The sequence below is a fragment of the Pinus tabuliformis genome, chromosome 5_2 (genome assembly GCF_031772625.1).
Source record: "Pinus tabuliformis cultivar Carrire ecotype Pingquan chromosome 5_2, CPIR1, whole genome shotgun sequence".
Taxonomy (NCBI): Eukaryota; Viridiplantae; Streptophyta; class Pinopsida; order Pinales; family Pinaceae; genus Pinus; species Pinus tabuliformis.
Genome location: NC_142306.1, coordinates 762,693,103 through 762,715,501, shown reverse-complemented (window position 1 = coordinate 762,715,501; position 22,399 = coordinate 762,693,103). Strand labels below are relative to the sequence as shown.

At 35.4% G+C, this 22,399-nt stretch overlaps 1 pseudogene; it reads left to right on the top strand.

Moving 5' to 3' along the window:
• The first annotated feature begins 1,536 nt into the window (after window positions 1–1,536).
• On the top strand, window positions 1,537–3,381 carry LOC149161521 (L-type lectin-domain containing receptor kinase IV.4 pseudogene; annotated as a pseudogene).
• Window positions 3,382–22,399: the final 19,018 nt, after the last annotated feature.

Below are 22,399 nucleotides of genomic sequence, written 5' to 3'. Positions count from 1 at the left end.
AATTTCCTACCCAGCATATAGGATGGGTTCTATGGGAGAGATGCGCCTTGGAAAGAAATCATGGTGAAACAAGCTCACCGTGTGATTTAAGCCAGAGTTGATTTTACTTCCAAATTTGTCATAATGCTCTACATGATAGCACATGTCAAGATTATTCTTGCAGATTTCAACATTTGAAATGAACAGACCGAAACAAGCTGATAACGCCGAATCGAACAACAATACATATAATCCAAAAATTCACATGTGGAACTACCGCCGATCATAATTGCCAAGAATATCTTCTTTAAATAGTGCTGGTGCAATGCTTGGGGATAAGAATCAATGAACCTCACAAATTCCAACCCATTCAAAATACGCGTAGATCGGGGATTTTTCGGAGCTTACCGAATGTAAGAACACGGTAAGACGCACTGGTTCGCTAATATCTATTTGGTTATCCTAATTCAATGGACTTCCTCAACCTATTCCCAATGTCCTGAATAGTTGTTTTGCTCCAAAGAATAACGATAATTTGTCATCCTACAGGAAACAAAATCTCTGTTCAGGTCGGCAGCGGATCGATAAACGAAAATGGGACAAAAACCCTAGCTGCTACCATTCTGGTTGACTTTGGGACATTTTTAGGTGCAGAAGACAACTGTTAATTTGCAAAGGTATTGCATTTGGTTGAGAATCTTGCAAATGGCGGAAAATTCTAATGACAAATACGATATTTTCTAACAAGAAAAAGAAAACCAGAATCATTCTCCATTCGTTTAAAAGTGACTGAATTTGAATTTTCGAGGGGCGAGAAAACAAATTTCTCGGGGCATGGACTCCGATTTTCATTATCATAACAACATAATTTTGGTAAGCAAAACACACCAAGGCAGAGATAAATGTTACGCTCTGATACCAATGTAAGCATTAACAACGATTCTATATGCGGAATAAAAACTTAAAGAATCGTAAAACTGGAATGAAGGTTTAATGCCCAGTAAAAATAAATTACCTCTAGCCATTGATAACGCTCTTGCTGCAGTCAAAACCTTTCTATTACGCTTCCACAGTCCACTTGCGCTCCAGCTTCAATCCAAGCAAAAAGAAAAGAATACAGAAAGTCTGAAGGCACTTCCAAGCTCTGTTGTCTCAGCTAGATGGTGTAAAAACTGAAGGGAATTGAGATACAAGCTTGGGGACCAAACAGATAAATTTATAGCCAAGCTTCCATCAAGCTTCTGATGGCTATGTGTCAGGTGTTCCACAGATCAAGGTAGAGAACTCCAGATGGAGTAATGGACCACTTTAGTAGCTCCCAACAATAAATTTATTAACTGCAGTTGATTTCTTTAATTTAAGGAAATTACTGCAGTTGGTTTCTAGAAATTAAGGAAAGACTGCAGTTTACTTCCATAATTGTAGGCAGCAGTTGGTAAAAAAATTAATGAAGCTTAACACATACCAGTAGTTTCTACTACTTTTGTCTTCGATGGATTTAATGGAACCAACTTGATCTTGGAGGCTGGTGATTCACTCATTCCCTCCCTATCTGTGATGGCCCTCACAAATGGCACGCCTTTGGCGCTCATCCGGGCGCTGTATTCAACTCCTGTGCAAATGAAAATCAACAACACGCTTTCCTCCTTCAGCACTACTTACGTTTTCAGCATGGTGCGTCCCACCTCTTACCTAGGCGGGTTGGGTCTGGCCTTCATGGTCACGCCCTACAAAACTATAAACGGTGGTCGGCCTTCCCAGTATCTGGGCTTGCTTAACTATACCAGCAACGGGGAACCATACAATCACTTGTTCGCAGTGGAATTCGATACATTCGAGAATGTGGAATTCGATGATCTAGACGGCAACCACGTTGGCGTAGATATTAATAACCTCATCTTGAACAAGACCGAGTCTGCAGCGTATTGGGATGGGAAGGCCTTCAATGGAATCAACCTCAAGAGTGGACAGAACATACAGGCCTGGATCGAATACGACAGTCTAGAAAGCCAGCTCAATGTTACCATAATGTTGGCCGGCTTGCCGAGACCGCAGATGCCGCTCATATCGCAGAAAGTAGATCTGCAGAATGTTCTCCAAGAGAAAATGTTCGTTGGTTTCTCAGTGGCTACCGGAATTTCCATCGAAGACCATTACGTTCTCGAGTGGAGCTTCAGCAATGAAGGCACGGCGCCCGCACTCGATATCTCATCTCTCATTTCGATATCCAAGCGTCCCAGCTACCGATGGATAGCCAGCGTTACAGTGGGCACACTGGTTCTCTTGATTGTGGTGGTTGCAGCTGTGTTTTTCAGAAGAGCCAAGCACAGAGAAATAGTAGAAGAATGGGAGAATGAGTTCTGGCCCCATAGATTTGCTTACAGGGAGCTCAACATCGCTACGAATGGATTCCGGGACGAAAACGTTGTCGGGAAGGTGGGTTTCGGCAGGGTTTACAGGGGCCTTCTCTCGAGCAACGACCATGAAGTTGCGGTGAAATCTCTAACGAAGGAGTTCACAGAGGGAATGAAGGGGTTCCTGGCAGAGATCTCGACCTTGGGGCGCACACAGCACAGGAACCTTGTTCCTCTCCGGGGTTGGTGCAGAATGCAGAAGCAGTTGTTCATCGTTTACGACTACATGCCCAACGGCAGCCTGGATAAACTCATATTCGGGAACCCGATGACCATCCTGCCATGGACTCGGCGATACGCAATCTTGAAGGGTGTGGCGGCATGTCTACTTTATCTGCACGAAGAATGGGAGAAGCGGGTCATCCACAGAGACATCAAGTCGAGCAACGTGCTGCTGGATTCGGAGCTCAACGCGTGGCTGGGGGACTTCGGCCTCGCCTGGCTATATGAACACAGCGATAATCCTGGAACGACTCAGGTGGTGGGAACGCTGGGATACATTGCGCCGGAGCTGACAAGGATGGGAAAGGCCACGCCTAGGTCGGACATGTTCAGCTATGGCGTTCTACTGTTGGAAGTGGCGTGCGGGAGGAAGCTCGTGGACACATCCATGGATGCCGAGCGAGTGGTTTTGGTGGAATGGGTTTCGGTGCTGTACGCACAAGGAAAGCTACTCGATGCGGCAGATCTGAAGCTGGGGAAGGAATACGATGCAGGCGAAATGGAGGTGGTGTTGAAATTGGGGTTGCTTTGCTCCCATCCCGAGGCAGAGAGGAGGCTGAGGATACAGCTGGTGTGTCAAACACTGGAAGGTGAAGCTCCTCTCCCTGACATCCGTATGGATTTGTATAGGGTGGATGGGATGGATCAGTGTAGTGTCGATGGTAATGGGTGTTTTGTTTTGCTACCGCTGATCCGGAGGCGACGTTTATCCAGGAAATTCGGGGCGGAAGCTGGTCAAATGGATGGCCCACTTCGACATCTTTAACCTCTGGATGGTGATCGACGGGATGGATATAGTAGGAATATTATTTACTGAATAAATAACTTTTTGTCAAACGGTAAGGGCAACCAATATTTCACAGGCCATAGGCCGATTAATGCAGTTGCCTGCTGTATTTTGTGTATTTTGTTTAAACTTAATAGAAAGAAAAAGCTGGACAACACCAATAGGCTTAGGCTTATAGACTGAGCAACTGTAAGTGTGAAATTAAGTTTTTCTTAAATTATCAATTAGCATGGTTTTGAAGGCGAAAAAGTAAGCTATATGTTCTTATAAAGTGAAGATATTGAAATTTTTACATTTAAACTCTGTGGAGATTGAAATGATGTATAAGCTGATAAGTTCAATGTTTATTAATTTCAAATTTCTTTAGGCTAATTTTAGTTTTTCCTTGGGTTTGTTTGTGTTGTTTTATAAGAATAAACATATTTTGGAACAAATAAAATTGATCAATTATAAACATATGAATGCCTAGTAAGATGAAGAATATAAGTTAAATAAATAATATTATTAAATTATTAGTAATATGATAATATTATTATCCATGTTTATTAATTTCAAATTTCTTTATGCTAATTTTAGTTTTTTTTCTTGGGTTTCTTTGTGTTGTTTTCTTTTATAGGAATAAAAATATTTTGGAACAAATAAAATTGATAAATTATTAACATACGAATGCCTAATAAGACGAAGAATAGAAGTTAAATAAATAATATTATTAAATTATTAGTAATATGATAATATTATTATTAGTATTATTTATTTATGGTTTTATTAAGTATTATTTTTTTAATAATTTAATAATTATAATATTTTTTGTTTTTCTTTAAAGTTTAATAGATTTATTTTATTTTATTTTTAAAAATATGTAGATAATACATAATATTATTCATGATCAAATGGTCTTAACCTAGTTATTGGGAAACTAGGTCTATTGGCCATCTGACAACATTATAGGCTAGCGAAATCAGAATTAAATATCCAAATAGTACTAAGAGAACTCCTAATCATCAAATGATTTTATTGGCGTCGAGTCTTTGGCTCTTTGGCACTCGAACCCAACAATTCAATTTGAGGAAGGCAAGGAATATGCTTTTCAATGCGGCTTAGACGAACATTTTGTTGTTGTATCTGGTGTTGAATAAGCTGGAATTCACTATGGATTTCCTGTATTTTAGCTGCTGACCCCAAGATTCTTGTAAGGGTGTTCCCCAACGCTTTTGCCAAGAGATTTTTCATCATCCAATATAGAAAGAGGGTCTGCTAGAACTAGGTATATCGACCTCCGGGGTGGTCCAATCTGGGATGAGATCTTCCCATTCATCAAATTCCAATTTCCTTGCCTCTGAATTCTCCTTCAATTCACTCTCCCTCTCCGAAATTATCTGACGAGCTCGGGGATGAGTATTCATCCTGTAGGACCAAGCAACTTCCAAGATTAAGTCCCCAGTATTTCTTCGACCTTAATTAATAGTGGGTCGAGACTAGGCTTAGCTACCTCTATGATGACAACCCTAACCCTGCCTATAGCCACGACCCCTCCTTATAGCTCCTCCCCCCCCCCCAAAACCCCAGTTCAAAGCTGACCGAGCCATCTAATGGCGTTATAGTATGAAAACATTAAATTGACAGTTGTTCTCAAACACCGAGATTTCCACCTTCGAAGAACTCGTCTAGGTTGCAAATCAGCACATTGGAAAATGGCCCCATGGACGGTGCCCCTTAGCCTAGTCAATACCCGGGCCTGCAAGTGCTAAAGAAGCACATGAAATCAAACACGTAACATTAGAACAATGAAACTAGGCTTTCCCTTCCCTCAAGACATGGGTTTGATCAAACAATCTTCTCGCTTCCACCCAACAGGAACTATAAATCCCTCAATAGAAGAAAAGATGAAAGCCCAAGAATACCCTCTCAAATCCTCCTCATTTCAAACGAGGTAGAGGGTTCTTCTGAGAAACAACAGGAAGGACAAATACCACCGAACAATGGATTAACAACATAATTAAAACCAGACTCCAAAATTGCATGCAAACCATAAATGATGGTTGACTAGAGCAAACAACAAACTTCCTAAGTAAGGGTCATAAAGTCCCATGCAGACCAAAAAAACGGTCGGTCTTTGCTCCCCATATATAAATGAAAGATTCTATTCTAAACCAAAATAACACACCAGGAATATCCATCAACTGATTAAGAAACACCAACAAAGCGTAAGGGACAAGGCACTCATGGAAATTATATTCTTAACATGCCCACTTCTACAACAACTAAGAGGGAGGATTCTGCCAAGTATAGTTGAGTTTCAATCTTGAGAAATATCCTATGCTACCACCCAAATGATTATGCTATGTTTGATGCTTCCATTAGAGCTGGTGTCAAAGCAAGCAAGTCAAGGTCTCCCACCATAAAACCAGAATCCTTACCTACAAAGCATTTCCAATGTCGAGACATAAGATCATTCAACTACATCACCAACTTGCGCATGGGAAGGTATGTGTGGAAGTGGTCATCTAACCACCCGCTAATCCCCTTCATTATTAACTTAACCATGGCAAGGATCGCACCACAACCTCTCACCTAGCTCTCACCCCGATCAAGGTTTATTAATTATAATATTAATAATTAATAATTTCATATGATATATTATTGAACTTATATCCTAATTATGACCTTATTTTAATAATCAAAATTACTTTCAATAATAACAATCAAAATAATAAAATAATAAAATAAATTATATATTTTTATTAAATTCTAATTCTAATTCTTAACATCAACATCATTGCTTCTTAAAAATATTTTATCTCTTTTTTTCTTCATCTTTATTCTTGCTTTAAGTCCCTACTAATAAATAAACGGTTCACTCAAAACCTCAAACATTTTAAAGATTTTTAACACAATTTCTCCATAAACTTATTATTCAATTTGCCATGGAAATAAGAATGAAAATGAACATGCCCGATGAATAAATACAATGCGACAACACTCATCTTTTATAGAATTAAAAAGATTGCAATATAACCTTCTCTGAATAGTTTTTTAAGTGTGCAAGTGCAACATTAATTTTTAATATAAGTTTAGGAATATAAATTTTGAAAAAGTAATTGGAGACAAGGATTAAATTTGTGAGTAATTAGTCTAATGTAACTTCAAATGAAGTTGTGGAGCTATCCACAATTGTGGGGCTATTACACCTTAACGAAAAGTGAATTATGGACATTGTATGTTTTTTTCTCAATCAAATCCTTTGTGTCATCTTAACTAATCGTTGCTCAACGCCACATTTAATGATTATTGTTTTTATGTTTGATTTAATATTTCTTTTCTTGACTTTTTCTTTGTGTTTGTTCGCATTTTAAAATAAAATAAATATATGTATTTATTTTAATTAAAAATATGATTAGGATTTTATTTGCATTTATCTTTACATTATTAAAAAAAATCAATGCTTAGAAATTTTTTGCTCACCGTGAATCTTTTTCAAAAATTCACAACACGAAAACTAAACAAAAATGTCTTAAATGTCTTGGTAGTAGGTGGATGCAAGCTCCTTAGGGTGAATCATGACGCTTTAGTAGCCACATAAACATGGAAAAATAATAATATGTTAAATTGTAGCCATGGTGAAAGGATGAAACTTGGGAAGAGGAAAATTAGTTCGCTTTTAGAATATATAATTTTTATTTAAAGAAATTGTTTAATTATGTGTATTTTAAGTTTTCTTAGCATTGGTATTCTATTTTTATGTAAAATATAATGAGTATGTTTAGTGAGTGTGAACATCATGGATTTAGCAAGAGTCAAGAAGGATCAAATCATAAGGTCTAAATGGTTTTTTTATAGGGCAAAACTTAAAAAATCACATCTCTCTCTATATATACATTTTTTAAATTGCATTATTGAATGAATAAATGGATTCACCCCTTGAAAATCCCTTGAATACATGGAATAAAATAGTTTAAACATGCAATTCCAACAAATATATGCTCCATTCAAAATTAACCCTTAATAAAATGATCAAACTGTAAAATAATGATACTTGAAATGCTATAACAATAATAATTTTTTTTTCAATTACGTTATATAATATATACACATTTTATTATTATTATTTTAAACCATGTAAATTGTTGACATTGAAATAATCTAGCTATGAGACATTTTATTTATGGATGATGTTGTTCATATTTTTTTTGTTTTCTACTATTAATATATTTTTAAATACATTTCAATATTACTTAATTTTATATATTGAAATATTTTGTTTATGATGCACATTGATTTTTTTAATTATTATTAATATTTTTTAAATGTCAAATATTAATTTTATATTAAGAATTGAAATAATTACACATCTTCTTATTATTACTCTTATAAGGAAGGAATTGACTATTTTTACTTTCAATTACTTTTTCTCTTTGCACATTGAAATACTTTATATATAAAAGTTGATATTAAATTAAATTAGTTAACATCTATATTAAAATAAATTAGTTAACATGTATATTAAAATAGTTTATTTATGTATCTAGTTGAAATATGAAAATATAAATAATATCAACTTTATTTGTTTTTTATTTTGATTACACCCAACATTAATTCATAATTTAAAAGGGACTTGTGTCAAATCAACATTGAACAAAGACAAAAGTACACCTCACTCTCATATTGGTTTGTAGAATGAGCCTCAAAATTACACATGACTCTCATTGGTTTGTACATTGAGCCTATCGGCTCAATGATGGAATGTTGCTATAAAAATTTGTAGAGTTGTGGAGACCAGTTCTTGTGCATATATATATATATATATATATATATATATATATATATATATATATATATATATATATATATATATAATTTATGGAAGTCATTATATCTTTGAAATTATAAGGTCTTCCATTAATGCAATCTCAAAGGATCTTAAAATTTTGATTTATGTTAAGAGAAAAATGTATTAAAAATAGTAAGGGATGTTAATTTTTATTCTTTTAATTATATATTTAGAATTTATATAGTCAAATAGATATGCATATATAGTTTCATGGATAACGGATTTGTCTAGATTTACATATAGTTTCATGGATAACGGATTTGTCTAGCTTATAGAAAAATACTCTGTGTGTGTGTTTATTCTCAAAAATTGTTTTTTTCATGTATTTGCATCCCAAAACACCTAGTTTGTGATCCTGAACCTATATCAAAAGAAACTAAGTCACCTTGCATGTAGGATTCTGATAAAGAAAGAAATATATTCAAAAAATAATTTATGTGTTCCTTGCACATCCACATTTTCAGTGCCAACAATATTACACATTCCTAGTGCCCAAAACATGTGTGCATTTCTAGTGCTAAGAACACACATATGTTCTTGCAACTAGTGACTTTAACACATGGGAAATGGTTGAGGTAGGCTTGGGGGGATGGGGAGGGTGAGATAGGGAGGTATAGAGGGGTCAAGGGATATAAGAGAAAAAGAAAGAGAGGGTTAGAGAGATATTGAGTGGGGAAGAATGAGTTGGTGGGAAATGGTTGAGGTCGGTTTGGGGTGGTGGGGAGAGTGAGAGAGGGAGGGGACAGAGGGGCCAAGGGATATATATATATATATATATATATATATATATATATATATATATATATAGAGAGAGAGAGAGAGAGAGAGAGAGAGAGAGAGAGAGAGAGAGAGAGATGATGTGAATGGGAGGAAGAGAATGATAGAGGGGGAGGCAGGCACAAAGAAGGATGAAGGGAGGGAGAGGCAGGGGGTGGGGAGATAGAAACAATGCTATAGGGGAGAGAGTGATCGGGATAAAAGGAGTGAGAGGGGGAGGGAGTTCAAAGAGAATAACGAGAGGGATATTGAGATAGGGGGGAGAGAGAGAGAGAGAGAGAGAGAGAGAGAGAGAGAGAGAGAGAGGGAGAGGGAGGGAGAGTAGAAGAAGCGAGAGATAGAAAAGGAAGAAGAGATAGAGAGGTGGAGACAGAGAGTGAGTGAGAAGGAGAAAGGGAAGGATGGAGAGAGTGGAGGGGGAATAAGAGAGATAAAGTTTTATGTCCCTCGACACACTTCTTGTACTAAACTCTAGTAGAGGTCTAATTCTATATTATTTATCCCTAGTAACCTGTAATCTGAAAATTTACCCCCTTGTTCTAGGAAATTATGGTAGGTTCCAATACATGTCTAGATGCATGCTAATATGAAATGAATATGCACAACAATATATGAATTATTGTAACAAAAAAACAAACAAACACATACAAAATTTATAATACTTATGTTTATGTTGATTAGTTAAAGACCTTTGATGTTCCAACTAGTTATAGATCAGTCTACTCATTTTCTCTCAATAGCGAGTCACCCTCAAACTGGGGCTTTGAATTCATGGGAATCAAATTTTGTGAATATCACTACATGTTCAGTACCATCAACTAACCAAGGTACTTAACCCAACAACCTCCAACCAATAGACTTACATCCTCCATCCGCCCTTATATCATCCACTCAAAGATGTTATAGACTCATACGCCTCTAAGAGTTCCACTTATCTTACAAGTCTTTTAGGTACCTCCTTAGCCCTCACAATACTAAGGTACCAAACCCGACAAACTCCAACTAGCAGGATCACATTCCCGATCAACATACACCCAAATGGTGCACACCCTTCTCAGTGCCTGCATCACCTCAAGTTGTTCCACCACCTTCTAGGGAGCCTTACATGGACAAATGTGAATGTTATAGAGTCTTGTAGATTCTAATAGTTCCACTATCCCCATGAGTCTTCTAGGTACTCTTACATGCTCTCATTACACAATTTTTTACATACTTCCATGACTAACTGAATCCACGCCTGTCTGCAAGAATGAATGTGTTTTCACTCACTGCGTTTTCAGTCCCCAATGACTTCAGAAGCCAAATAGTAGTGATTTTTGATGCCAACGTTTGAGCCACAAGAGCTATTAGAACTAGATGTGACCCTTCCCAATGTGTAGTGCTGGGAAAGATATTTTCGGTAGTATATGGAAGTCCAAAAAAGGGTTCCTGGATCATAAGTTAGGGCATGTTGAAGAATCCCTTTAGAAAGCTTAGAAAACCCAAAAATGGCTAAGTGTTGAAGGAAAATTGCAATTGGGATTGGGGATAGTTCATCGCAATCGCATATCGGTATTGGTGGGGACCAGGAGGCAAAAAACATCGGCGATTACAGAAACTACGATCCGCCAATCGTCGATATCATATATCGACGTCGGTGGGTTTGAACACCACGTTTATCAGCTGATTGATGAGATTTAAGTCCCGAAGACTGTGTGAGGGGGCTGATTGCGATACAGAGTAATATCGCCCGGGGCCGAGAAATTCATTAACAAAGAAAAGCATGGAATAACCAAGGTCTCGCCTACCTTTTTCTCTCTCCTCCACGGGGCCACATGGTAACTTCTTATTGGTCCTCAGAGCTAATGTGGCAGTTGACGTCAGTGATGAAGTGGCACATACAAATTATGACTTGGTAGGAGGACACATGTCAGTCATTTTTGTCATTTTTAGGGGTCATATAGGGTTGTTTCCGAGTGCTACATAACACCATTCATAGGGTGACACATGGCAGTGATGATGTCAAAAATGATGTCAGCAGGTTATTGATGATCGAAGATCGACGACATTGGGTCTGGAATTTATCGGCGATTGCAATGCGATGAGGAAGGGTCCCAAACACGATATATTATAAATGACGACCTATAAAATTTTTGGGTCTGGGAAATTGGCCGATAAGAGACTTATTGTGATATAAAGAAAAAGGCCCACCACACATTTATTGAAGGCCTTAAGAACTTTAAGGAAAAGCCCCTGGTCTCCGCCTGTGTTCCTATGGGGAAATTCATAAAAGGGGCTGAAACAAAGAGGGCCTAAGACTCAATTGAAAGTGCCTACTGATTCACCTATTTGAATGATTTAACAACCCACTTGTTCGCTTGTTCAAATGCTTAAAAGCTTGCGATATGCCGATAACACTGCATACAGCCTTTGAAAGATGGATGAGTCATACATTGGGTGTTTCACGAGGATTATGGGTGCATTTAAAGAAAAACGGCCTACAACATGCCTCTATGAGTCAGTCCCGAAGGTGGCTTTAGTAATAAATCATGGGGGACAGAGCATCCAAACTAGGTATGGATGCATTCAAGGAAGGATCAACCCGCAATATGCCTCAAAGTCGACGCCAAAAACATTTAAAGGAGAATAGACAGCGAACTGCTTCAGCAGAAGAGAAGTGCATCATGACATGGACCTGGCTCAAATAGGGACCTCCACAAGAACAACAGAGGGACACATCCTCCTTCTTCTTTCAAATCTTTATTTCTGTCCATTAATTTCTGCATATTCTGAAAAGAGGAAGGAAATCCTTATTGTAATCACAGTATGGGAAACAACGCTTCACCTTGGCCGAGACAACTAATTGATCTAACAGCTGAGACTCAGTCCAGGGGTATTTTCTACTATGTCATGATTGTAGAACCCTCCCCCTCTTCTTATAACTAAGGAGATGCAAGACTATAATAAAGGGGTTGGGGGTTGGTTTTTGGTTAGTGGGTTAGTTAGTTGGGCAGGCTAGCTAGTTCTAGAACTTCTCACCCTTTGGGTCTGAGTTTTGAGTCTGCCACTTAGCTCTACTTGATGTATTCATGGAGGGGACTAAATTGATGTTGGGATTAATGTATGGACTGGTTTTATGGACCCTTTGGATCAATGAAACTCCCTTTTGATTCCAAACATGATGGATGGGCATAAATGTTTTTCTTGGTAATTTCATTCCACTTGGATATTTCTTTCCTTGAAATAGTGTTCATGGAGCTGTTGGTTTCTTGCTGGTTCATGGATTTATATTAGCTATTCAATAGTAAATAGTACCTGTGAATATCATAGATCTACCTCAGTTACTCATTAGGATGCATTACATATAACCATTACAGATTTACTTATGTTTGTGATTAGCTTACAGTATCTGTGGTGGCTCAGATTTACTTTGGCTGTTAAGTAGAGAATTATAACCATATTAATATGTAGCCTGAAACCTTAATCAGTGATCAATTATTTTTTCCATTTCACCTTCCTTTCTCCTCCATATCTCTGCTGGAATATAGTTGTTGAGGATTCTGATTATTACAACCCTCTGAACATAATTCCCTCCTTCTCCTCCTCCTCTCCACCACTACTCCAACTACAGTTTAAAAGTTGTTTCATTGTTTTGTGTTGGCCACCGAGTGAAGATATTTCTCTTTGAAGGCTTTTCCGATATACCCCCTCATTTGAATCGCTACATTGGCTTGATTCTTCCTTACTGAAGGCCTACCAAACCAAGCCTTCCTTATACCTTTTTACATGACAATTGGAGTGTTTCAAAACTCGTCACATATAACATTACAAGTGCTCCTCTATTTAAGATGTCCTAAGCATTGGTCTACAATCAACCCAGAGGTTGTCTCTAGGGAGCCTTCTTTGTCTCTTGCTGCGCTTGTGCTATAGGTGCAAGAAATAATGACAACATAATGAATATCCCCTTCATAGTTACAAAATGTTTCTTTTTATATGCATGCCCATTTTTTACCACTTGGAATTCACCAAGTCCAATTAATGGACCTTGGGTTATATGCATGTACTCTCTTTCTAATTATTAATGGAAGTAATAATGAAAATGGACATGCTTGATGAGTAAATATAATTCAACAACACTAATTGTGTATTGAATTAAAGAAGGTTGCAATATAACTTTTTTAGAATATATATATATATATATATATATATATATATATATATATATATATATATATTTTATTGTGCAAGTGCAACATTAATTTATAATATAAGTTTAGGAATATAAATTTTGAAAACAATAATTAGGGATAAGGATTAAATTAATTAAGTTGATAGGCATGGTCAATATTGGAATTGGGGTGTATGAATTTTGTTCTTTTATTGAATGGATGGAGGAGGTTTAATCTTAAAGGAATATTCTTAGTCGTATACACCATCTAATACATAACATGAAAAGTTTTTGAATTTCATTTTAGTTTCAAACTCAATAGTAAAAAATTAATTTAAATTATTATTTACTTTTCTATCTTTAATCATTTTGTTTCTACCTTAAATCATTTCAATCGATAACTAATGAATTGTTTCAGAGATTAATCTATCACAGTAATCATTTGAGAGAATGGGCCATCAAATAATATGAGAATTTTGAAAAAAAAAATCATGTGATATCCAAGATTCCATTTAATATTGAAGAAAGAGTCATCGATTGGGTTAAGGAAGAAAAGGTTTTGAAGTTTTTGTAGGATGATTTAGTATCCGTGACTGTGAAACCTCTAGTTGGATAGAAGGAATTAACCAATGTGAGCACTAGTGTCATTGTAGTGAAGAATGATGATAATAGTAATTAGAAATCCCTTAAAGATGAAATAGAACTAGAAATGTCAGTTTTACATTTTAGCCAAATGTTTTGAAATATGAAGGAATGAGCTTAGGCTTCAAGTTCATTTGTAGGAGTCACTAAAACTAACCAGTAATAATTAATATAACCATTGATAAAACTACCATCTAGTGCTCAAAGTATTATTAAATAAAATACTGCAAATCATCTAACTCACTAAACCCACATAAAACAATACTCATAAATAAAATTTGCAGAAATGAAGAAGTGCATAAAAGATATAATACAAAAGGAGTCTTAAGCACCTAGGGTCAGACCTAACCCATGGAAGCTTAGATCCATGAACTAAAATAGTATAAGTACCAAAGATGTCTTTCATTAATCACAAAATTGCTTGTACATGAAAGTTGCAGAATTGAAAAAATCCTAAGATCTTGCTTCCTCTAACTCGACTACTCCTAGCTTCTTCTCTGACTCCTAATGGGCTACTCAAGCACTCTAATTATACAATATGAGTGAGGGGAAGCCTCCTTGAAACGTCTATTACTTTCCCTCCAAAACTCCTAAGAAACGAGTTCATGCTTCCTGAGTGACGTTGCAACTATAGGGAGGAGTAATTAGTACTTCAAGCCATCTGAATTTAATCTTCTTGTAGTGGGGAATAGGTCCCATAAATATCTTTGAATAGATATCCTTGTGATTTGTGAAAAATATTCTCAATATCCCATATGATAAGCACATTATGCACATATAGCATGATAAATATTTATAACCTTCCTAAGAACTTATTTAAGCTAATAAAATGTTATTAAGTAGAAACAAAAATGTCTAACAGAACCTTTATGTTCCTAGGGAAGATTAGATAGGCCTTACGTTTTTCCTGATTAGGATACCAATCACATATAACCTGAATCAATCAATATTGTTACATTTTTCTGTTTGATATATCCTTCTATCTTAAGGGTTTGTGGAGCACTCATGTCAACTAATGCATGGTAAGAGATTGTTGGACTAATCTTTTCTAGCTCTAGACCTTGTGAAGTTTGCACTTATTGATCTTCTTCATCTTCATAGTCTATGTAGAATAATTTATTCTCACTGCATTTATTCCCTTTACTATACTTTCTATCATACTTGAAACATATTCCCTTTCCTCTCCTTTCATCCATTTGATGAGTCAACCTTGTTGGTTTATGAAAGGGGTATGATTTTCTCTGTAGCTATTAGTTACCAATTTTCTAGTGCCGATATTTTTACTTTCAACTTTCCATGCTATATTGAAAGCATGCTAGAGAGATTTAGGTTCAAAGAGACACACCTCATGTAAGACCGTTTTCCCCATAAATAGGTCTAACAAGTTATCCTCTGAAATAGTCTTTACTCTTAGATTCAACTTTTGGAATTGTTGAATATGATCTGTAAATGGACCTTTTTGTGAAATATTTATCAATTGACTAAAGAATGTGTTTCTCTTAATATCCGCATATTATGCTATCAATTCCTTTATAAAAATGGACCAATATAAAACATACTGTTTTTTTCTTTAACAAATCCACTGATACCATACATGTTGGTTTTGTTCTAAAATCATGGATGCAATATTTATATTTTATAAGGATGCCACCTCGTGTAAATAAAAGTGTTTCTCCATTTTAAATATCCATGTTGTAAGATCATTACCATCAAATTTCCTCAAATCAACCTTTGAAATGTAGTAGTTCCTTAGTGCTAATTCGAAGCCCTGATGATGCGAATCTTGGATTGAAAATCCATGATTATTGTTTTACAATTCAAAATATGGGCTCTCCAATTGTGATATCATACTCCCCATATGAGATTGATTCTCAACAACAGGCTTCTCCTTATGTTCACGATTTCCTTGGTTCTCCACATCCCTTTTATGGAGCTTCTCCAAGAGAACATTTTGCATGGAAATCATGGATTTTCGTATATTTCCTTATTTTCATTCATCTTATCTTTTGTTTCTCTTTTAATATTTTCTTGAGAAATTGAGAAATCCACCTTTTTGAACATACTACGATCCATTTCATTAAATTTCTTCTGTAATTGGAATAACCTAAATTCTAAGTGTTCACTTTCTTCATGAGTCTAGGATGGGCCTTCAATAGATTTTCTTGGTGTAGTAACCTTCGTTGGAGGCATGTTGGAAAATAATAATATCCCACCTCTTTATTACAATCCCAAAAAACAAGAGATATTTCAATGAATAGTTAGGTCACTAGCAAGTTACGTACCTTAATTTGGAGAATATCAAAATTGTTGAAGCTTTATTACTATATCTCTAATATTTGAGGCATCCTAGATCTGAAAATTTATCTTTTAATACTCTAATATGTAGTTTTTAAAATTCCACAAGTGTGGACTAAGTCTAATGTGCCTACTAAAAATTATAGTTACTCTCCCAAAACATTGTTGATTTTTTTCCTCTTCCCACAAACAAACTTGTATAGCATGTCACGTGTCCAATTCTTGAAATACAATTCTAAAACTTGTACTTGAGGTACTTATTTATGTCTCCTAAAATTCCTGAAGATTTCACGGTTTGAAAATTTCTAAACAATAAGATATAGCAAAACTACTAAGCTGACATGTTTAAAATGTATTTCATGATTGTTCACAAATCCTAACTTTCATAGAATATAAATCCAAAAGAATAACAAACCAAATTCTAAAAATGGAACAACGTATTCTATATGATCTCTCCTTAATATGGTCTAAGTTTCACTTTATGAAACTCTATAGAAAAAAAGTTATAGCACAAATGCCAAACCAACCTATTTGAGACTGATTTTTGGAGCATATAGAAACACTAATGGCCTTGGATCATATCACCAAAAATATAGCAAAAAAAAAAGTGTAACTTCATATAGATATTCACCACAATTTCATCTCAACATGGTCCAAGTTTCACAGTCGGAAACATCATGGATAAAATGTTATAATGAAAATTTTGAACTAACATGGTTGATGCATAATGTAGGAGAATTTAGAAACCCTAAGTTTCTTGGACCATATCTATGAAAGTATAAAGAATTAAGGTCTCAAACTTTAACCAAATATTTCTTAAGATGTATTCCAAATATTCTCCATTTTTCACCATCTAAAACCTTGGAGAAAAAATGTTAAAGAAAAAATTCCATGATGACTTGTTTGAAGAAACAAAACCCTAGGATTAGGAGCTTTGATACCAAATGCTTTGATCCTTATACCATAAAAATATCCAGAGGCCAATAATTACAATCCACTTCTAGGGGGAACCTCCTCTTATAATAAATACAATGAACTTGACAAAATTTGATGATCTGAAGACTAGGTCTCCTTAATATATATATAGGAGACAAATGGTACAATTATAAGAAAATTGTACTATGAAGGGTTCTAGCCATAACAATATACAATAGAAATGAAATCACTCAATATTTAAAGGCTTAATAATAGGGTTTTGGGTTAACACAAGGATTATATAGGCTTAACAATACATATATACATGTGCTTGGCTTCACAAGGAAAAAACAAAGCATTGTATGTATTTTAAATTAGTTGGTGACCATCTTATTTGTTTGGTCTTGTATGTAGATGATATGTTGTTGATTGGAAATTATAGGAAAATCATCTGGGAAGCGAAAAATTGGTTTTCCTCTATATTTGACATGAAGGACCTTGGTGCTATACAATTTATCTTGGGAATGGAAATGAAAAGAGATCAGGCAAAGAGAAAACTTTAGTTAAATTAGAGAAAGCATGTCAAGACAACCTTGCAGAGATTCAATATTGATGTCGCGGGCTAGGGTGCATGCCATAATAAAACACACACAAAACACTAAAAAAGATACAAAAAAATAGACTTCACAATTGAGGAATATTTTATTAATAAATAAAATATTTATAGGAAAGTTTTTGGCCTAGTCATTGGCCTCTCATTCCTCACTCTCCCACCTTACATGCCTCATGGGCTCACCTAGATTTATACAAGTGGATCAGAACCCAAAGTAGGTTCTAGATCCTAAACAAACTCCCACAATATATCTCATGATCCATAAAAACTCTCACCTAATCCCTTATCTCTAGATGAGATCTAACTAACCCGCAAATCTAACTTTTCCAAAATACTCTCGAACTTTCTCCTAATTACAATAATTCTCATTTTCTCATAAAAAGATAGGAAAAATACATTAAACAATTAAATCCTAACTTATGAATCCAAATCTGTTGGTAAAAATGTTGCCCTAGGTTAAATGCTCCTGCATCAGACTCCCCGGGTAGAATAAAATCATGGTCTCCTGTATCTTCATACGTTAATAAAGTTCCTCCTGGATTTCAAATGTTAGTCTGTCGTTGATCATCCATTCTTTGTTGTTTTGCATTAGTTGTTGTTACTTTTAATTTGTTGGGTTTCCAAATTTTATGCTGCAATTCTCCTCCTTCTTTGCTGATATATACCCGAGCAGCGATGTTGTCATCTTTCTACCACATCTTGAAATATCTTGGCTTATGCACTTTTTCCATCATTTTTATTAATTCTTCAATATCACCATCCAATTTAGTTTATGATTGAATTTTACTGCTACTAGTTTGGAAAATCAATTCATTATCTTTAACATTTAATTGCAAATTACATTTTATCTCGAATTCCACATTTTTACTTCTTGAACATTTCTCTTCTTTATCCACAACTTGCTTAGATTAAGGTTCCATTAACATATTCTCTAGCAATTGTAAGTCTTCTTCACAGTTCATAAGCATTTTACGGTCACTTTCAGAAATCATTTCAATAGACTAGTCTTCATCCCTGAATGAAATAGAAATAGTGTCCTATCCATCATCTGTAACACATCCTGCATCCACACACCAATTGCCAGATTTAAAAACATAAGGCTTTATAGTCTCAACAGATGATTCCGTCCTCAAGTCTTTATGTTGATATTCTAAATAGTTTATGACACCATCTGTGGGAATTGAACCCACGTTCATATCAATGTTGAAAATAGCAACGAGAAATGCTAAAATAACATTGCTAAAGATAGCATTTCAGGATATTCCAATTTTAATTTGTCCTTGAATTAAAATTGAGAATTAAAATTCCAATTTAGTCTAACCAGTTGTTTGAAAAATAATTAATTGATTCCTCTTGAGTTAATTAGTTGGAGAAATTCAAACATGAAGTCTTTGTGAAGTCATGCAACAGTTATCCCTTTGGTTGAGGAAGTTATCCCTTAATTAAGGAGATAAGGATGAGTTGTATTTGAGTTGTAATTAGTTAGCTAAGTTAGCTAAGTTAAGTCCAGTTAGATTAGTTCCAAACAGTTTGTGGAATTGATTGTGAGTTCAGTCAGTTAATGCATGCATGCATGAAACTAGTGTACTCTAGATAACTAAATATTCTCTCGTAAATAACTCATGCATGTCAGTTCAGACAAAGACCTAGCTGAGATTAAAGGCAAGGACAGTGTACTATCAGTTTCAAGAATTTTCCTATAAGAAAATCTCTTGCATGCAGAAGGAATTCATTCCTTGAGATTTGTGTAGTTTTACAGTGTGTTGGAGCAGTGTGTGAGAGCAGTATCACACAAGGTTATAGCAGGAACACCCAGGGAAAACAGCGCAAGGAAATAGGAGTCTTGGAGGACAGATGGAAAGGCATATGATTTGCCTAGTCTGTTTATGAGTAGTGAGAGGGATTGTACTGAGAGCTGGATAACTGTGAGAGCTAAAACCTTGTGTAATCCTGCGATATTTCCACTTGTATGATAATACAGATAGCGGGGTTTTTAGATGAGGCTTTCCCCAGAGTATTCTTCTGTGTTTCATGTGTGATTGATTGTTTTTCTCTGTTATATATGTTCTGTTTAATCTTGCTCAAATCGATTAAGCTTCCGCAAGTTTGATTGTAGAAGTAGATTAAGTATTTTTCTTTAGTACATTACATAATCAGATTAATATACAGTGAGAATTTCTATAATCAAAAGATTTCATTTTAGCATCATCATTGTCATCACCAAGCATCGGTCCTTATTCTGGTTCAAAAATGCATACATTCATCTTGGTTATTTGGAGTCTTTTTGCTTCTCTTAACAAAACTTTCAACTTGTGCTTTTTTCTTCTTGCAATCAATTGCTAAATAGGCCATCTATTTTTCTTCTTCATTATTCATCCATGTTTCTAATTTTGTAGCAGTTGCATCAACACATTAAGTTGTGCTTTCAACTCAACAATATCTTTCTCAAATTCTTCATCACTTACAAAACTGCAATGGCATTACTGTGGCTTTTCCATGGATTTCTCAAATGTTTATCCATAGTAATCTTCATCTCCTTTTTCCCTTGCATAAGCTCCTTTGTACTCTACTTTCTTTGCTGCAAACAACTATAATATTCTTTGTCCTTATAATACATTGACCAAACTTTTGGTGTCAGGCTCTACTGATCATGCACCCAATCACAACCAACTTTTGACTTTGGATGACTTCTATTGACTTTGAATCAGATTCTTACAAAGAATTTCAATTTCAAACTAACCTTGACTTTGACATCAATCGTGATTTGGACTTTAATACATTTGACATTGTGACTCCCTTAAAATTACAAATCTATTTAATACATCTGACATTGTTACTCCCTTAACATTGCAAATCTATCATAATTGACTTAACTCTTTATACCAAAATCTTATGACTCGTGTGATTAAAAAAATAATCCACTATATCTCTCTCATGCTCCGTTCTCTTATTCTAATATTATAGAGCACTAATTCTCTCTCCTTAATTCTTCCACTCACATTTAACCATTAAGTTTTTGTGTTTCATAAGGTGCATGTCTTCATTCATTACTAATATATTGACTTCAATTTAACTCTTCAACTTTACTGAGTCCTCATGTGATTTTATCACCATATGACTCTATATAACTAACAAAATTGATTATATCATATATAACACAGTTAATCTTTTTCATGTTCAATTCAAGCACTTATTCCACTCACTCTCCTCTAATTCTATGGCATAAAATAAAACCCATCATAACCTTTTACAATTTACATTAAATAAATGATGCAGGCTAATTGTTCTTCTCGGACTATTAATGCCACTAACATCTCTTCCATGCCCACACCAGTTTCTTTTAATCCCTCAGTAACAAGAAATAAATGTAACTTCAACTACAAAAAACAATTTTCAATCCAAACATATTATTAGACTTTTACTTTAAAGTCTTACCTCCTATACTTCAGTCTACAAATAAAATAGACCACTAAACATTATTGTGCTACAAGAATTCACACATCTTTGGATTCTTTGTACTAATTGCAAATCCATAAATTGAATTTGCACTCCCATTTGCTAACACTTTGTCTTGATTCCTGAAAGTTCTACCGTGCTCACGAAAGGAGTCTCCACTGATTTGGCACACTACATTCACGACTTGTCAAGGTATGACAACGTTCCAGGAAAGATTTTCCGTTCTCATCACTTATTTCAAAAAAAATTTCCTAACGAATTCCCTATTCCTTCTAATACTTTGTGATGCCAGAAATGTAGTGGAAGATTGTTTATATTGACCTATACATGCATTTTAGAAACCACCATAGTAGTGGCATCAAAACCTAGGAACCAGGGGATCATGAAAATTCCTACATTGCCCCACAACCATGGTCCCTCATTGAGGGCATATTCCTTATCCTTAACTATGTCGAATTTGACAATAAAAATCCCCTTGGAACATAGATGAATATCACAATTCCTTGTCCATGCAGAAAAAATCCAATGGTGTAAATCATCTGATTTAGGCCAAAAACCATTAAATCTACATATGAAAGATTTAGTATGGAAGTCTGCATAAAGCTCATTTACCTCAAGTAGAGAGACTGTTAAGGCTGGTATCTTGGATTTTTTTCTCCATGATGTAGGGTCCAGATAGTTCTGGAGGTGGTGTTAGTTTGGTTTGGGCTTCATCCTCCCCTTTGATCACATATTTAAAAGAGCTTGTGCCCTTTGAGATGGTTTCATAGCATCCACCCCGCAGTTGCAGATTGAGGATGATGGTTGAATTTGAGGCAATTCCATAGTGTTGTAGTGTGTGATTATCCTGCATAATTTGTCTTGCATATATCAAGCTTTTCATACTTACTAACATGCCTAAATGCATTTGGATTTCATACATTAATTCTTGTATCCTCCTCCCCTTCCAGATCTGCTTGTAGAGAGCCCTACCTTGGAGAGTACTAATAAAACATTGTATTAGATCCGAAGCTTTTGTGAGTGGATTTGTTCTTGACAAAGGTAGATTTGTTGTAAGGTGTGCTAGATCTAATAGATCTGGGTGATACCAATACCTGTTCATTTCTTGAATCATCCGATCTAGGCCAGCATAGCCTTTCTTCCTGGGATCACGAAAATAATCTATTTCCTTCATGTTTTTTTCCTGGAGGGTAGGCAGTTTGGATTTCTCATCATTCGATCTAGAGAGACCATCATCAAAAGTAGTCATAGTTCTTTCTGCTATTACTTTGTGCGTCCACTTATTTCTGGCTTGGTGGGGGCGTGAAGACAGTTTCCTATCACC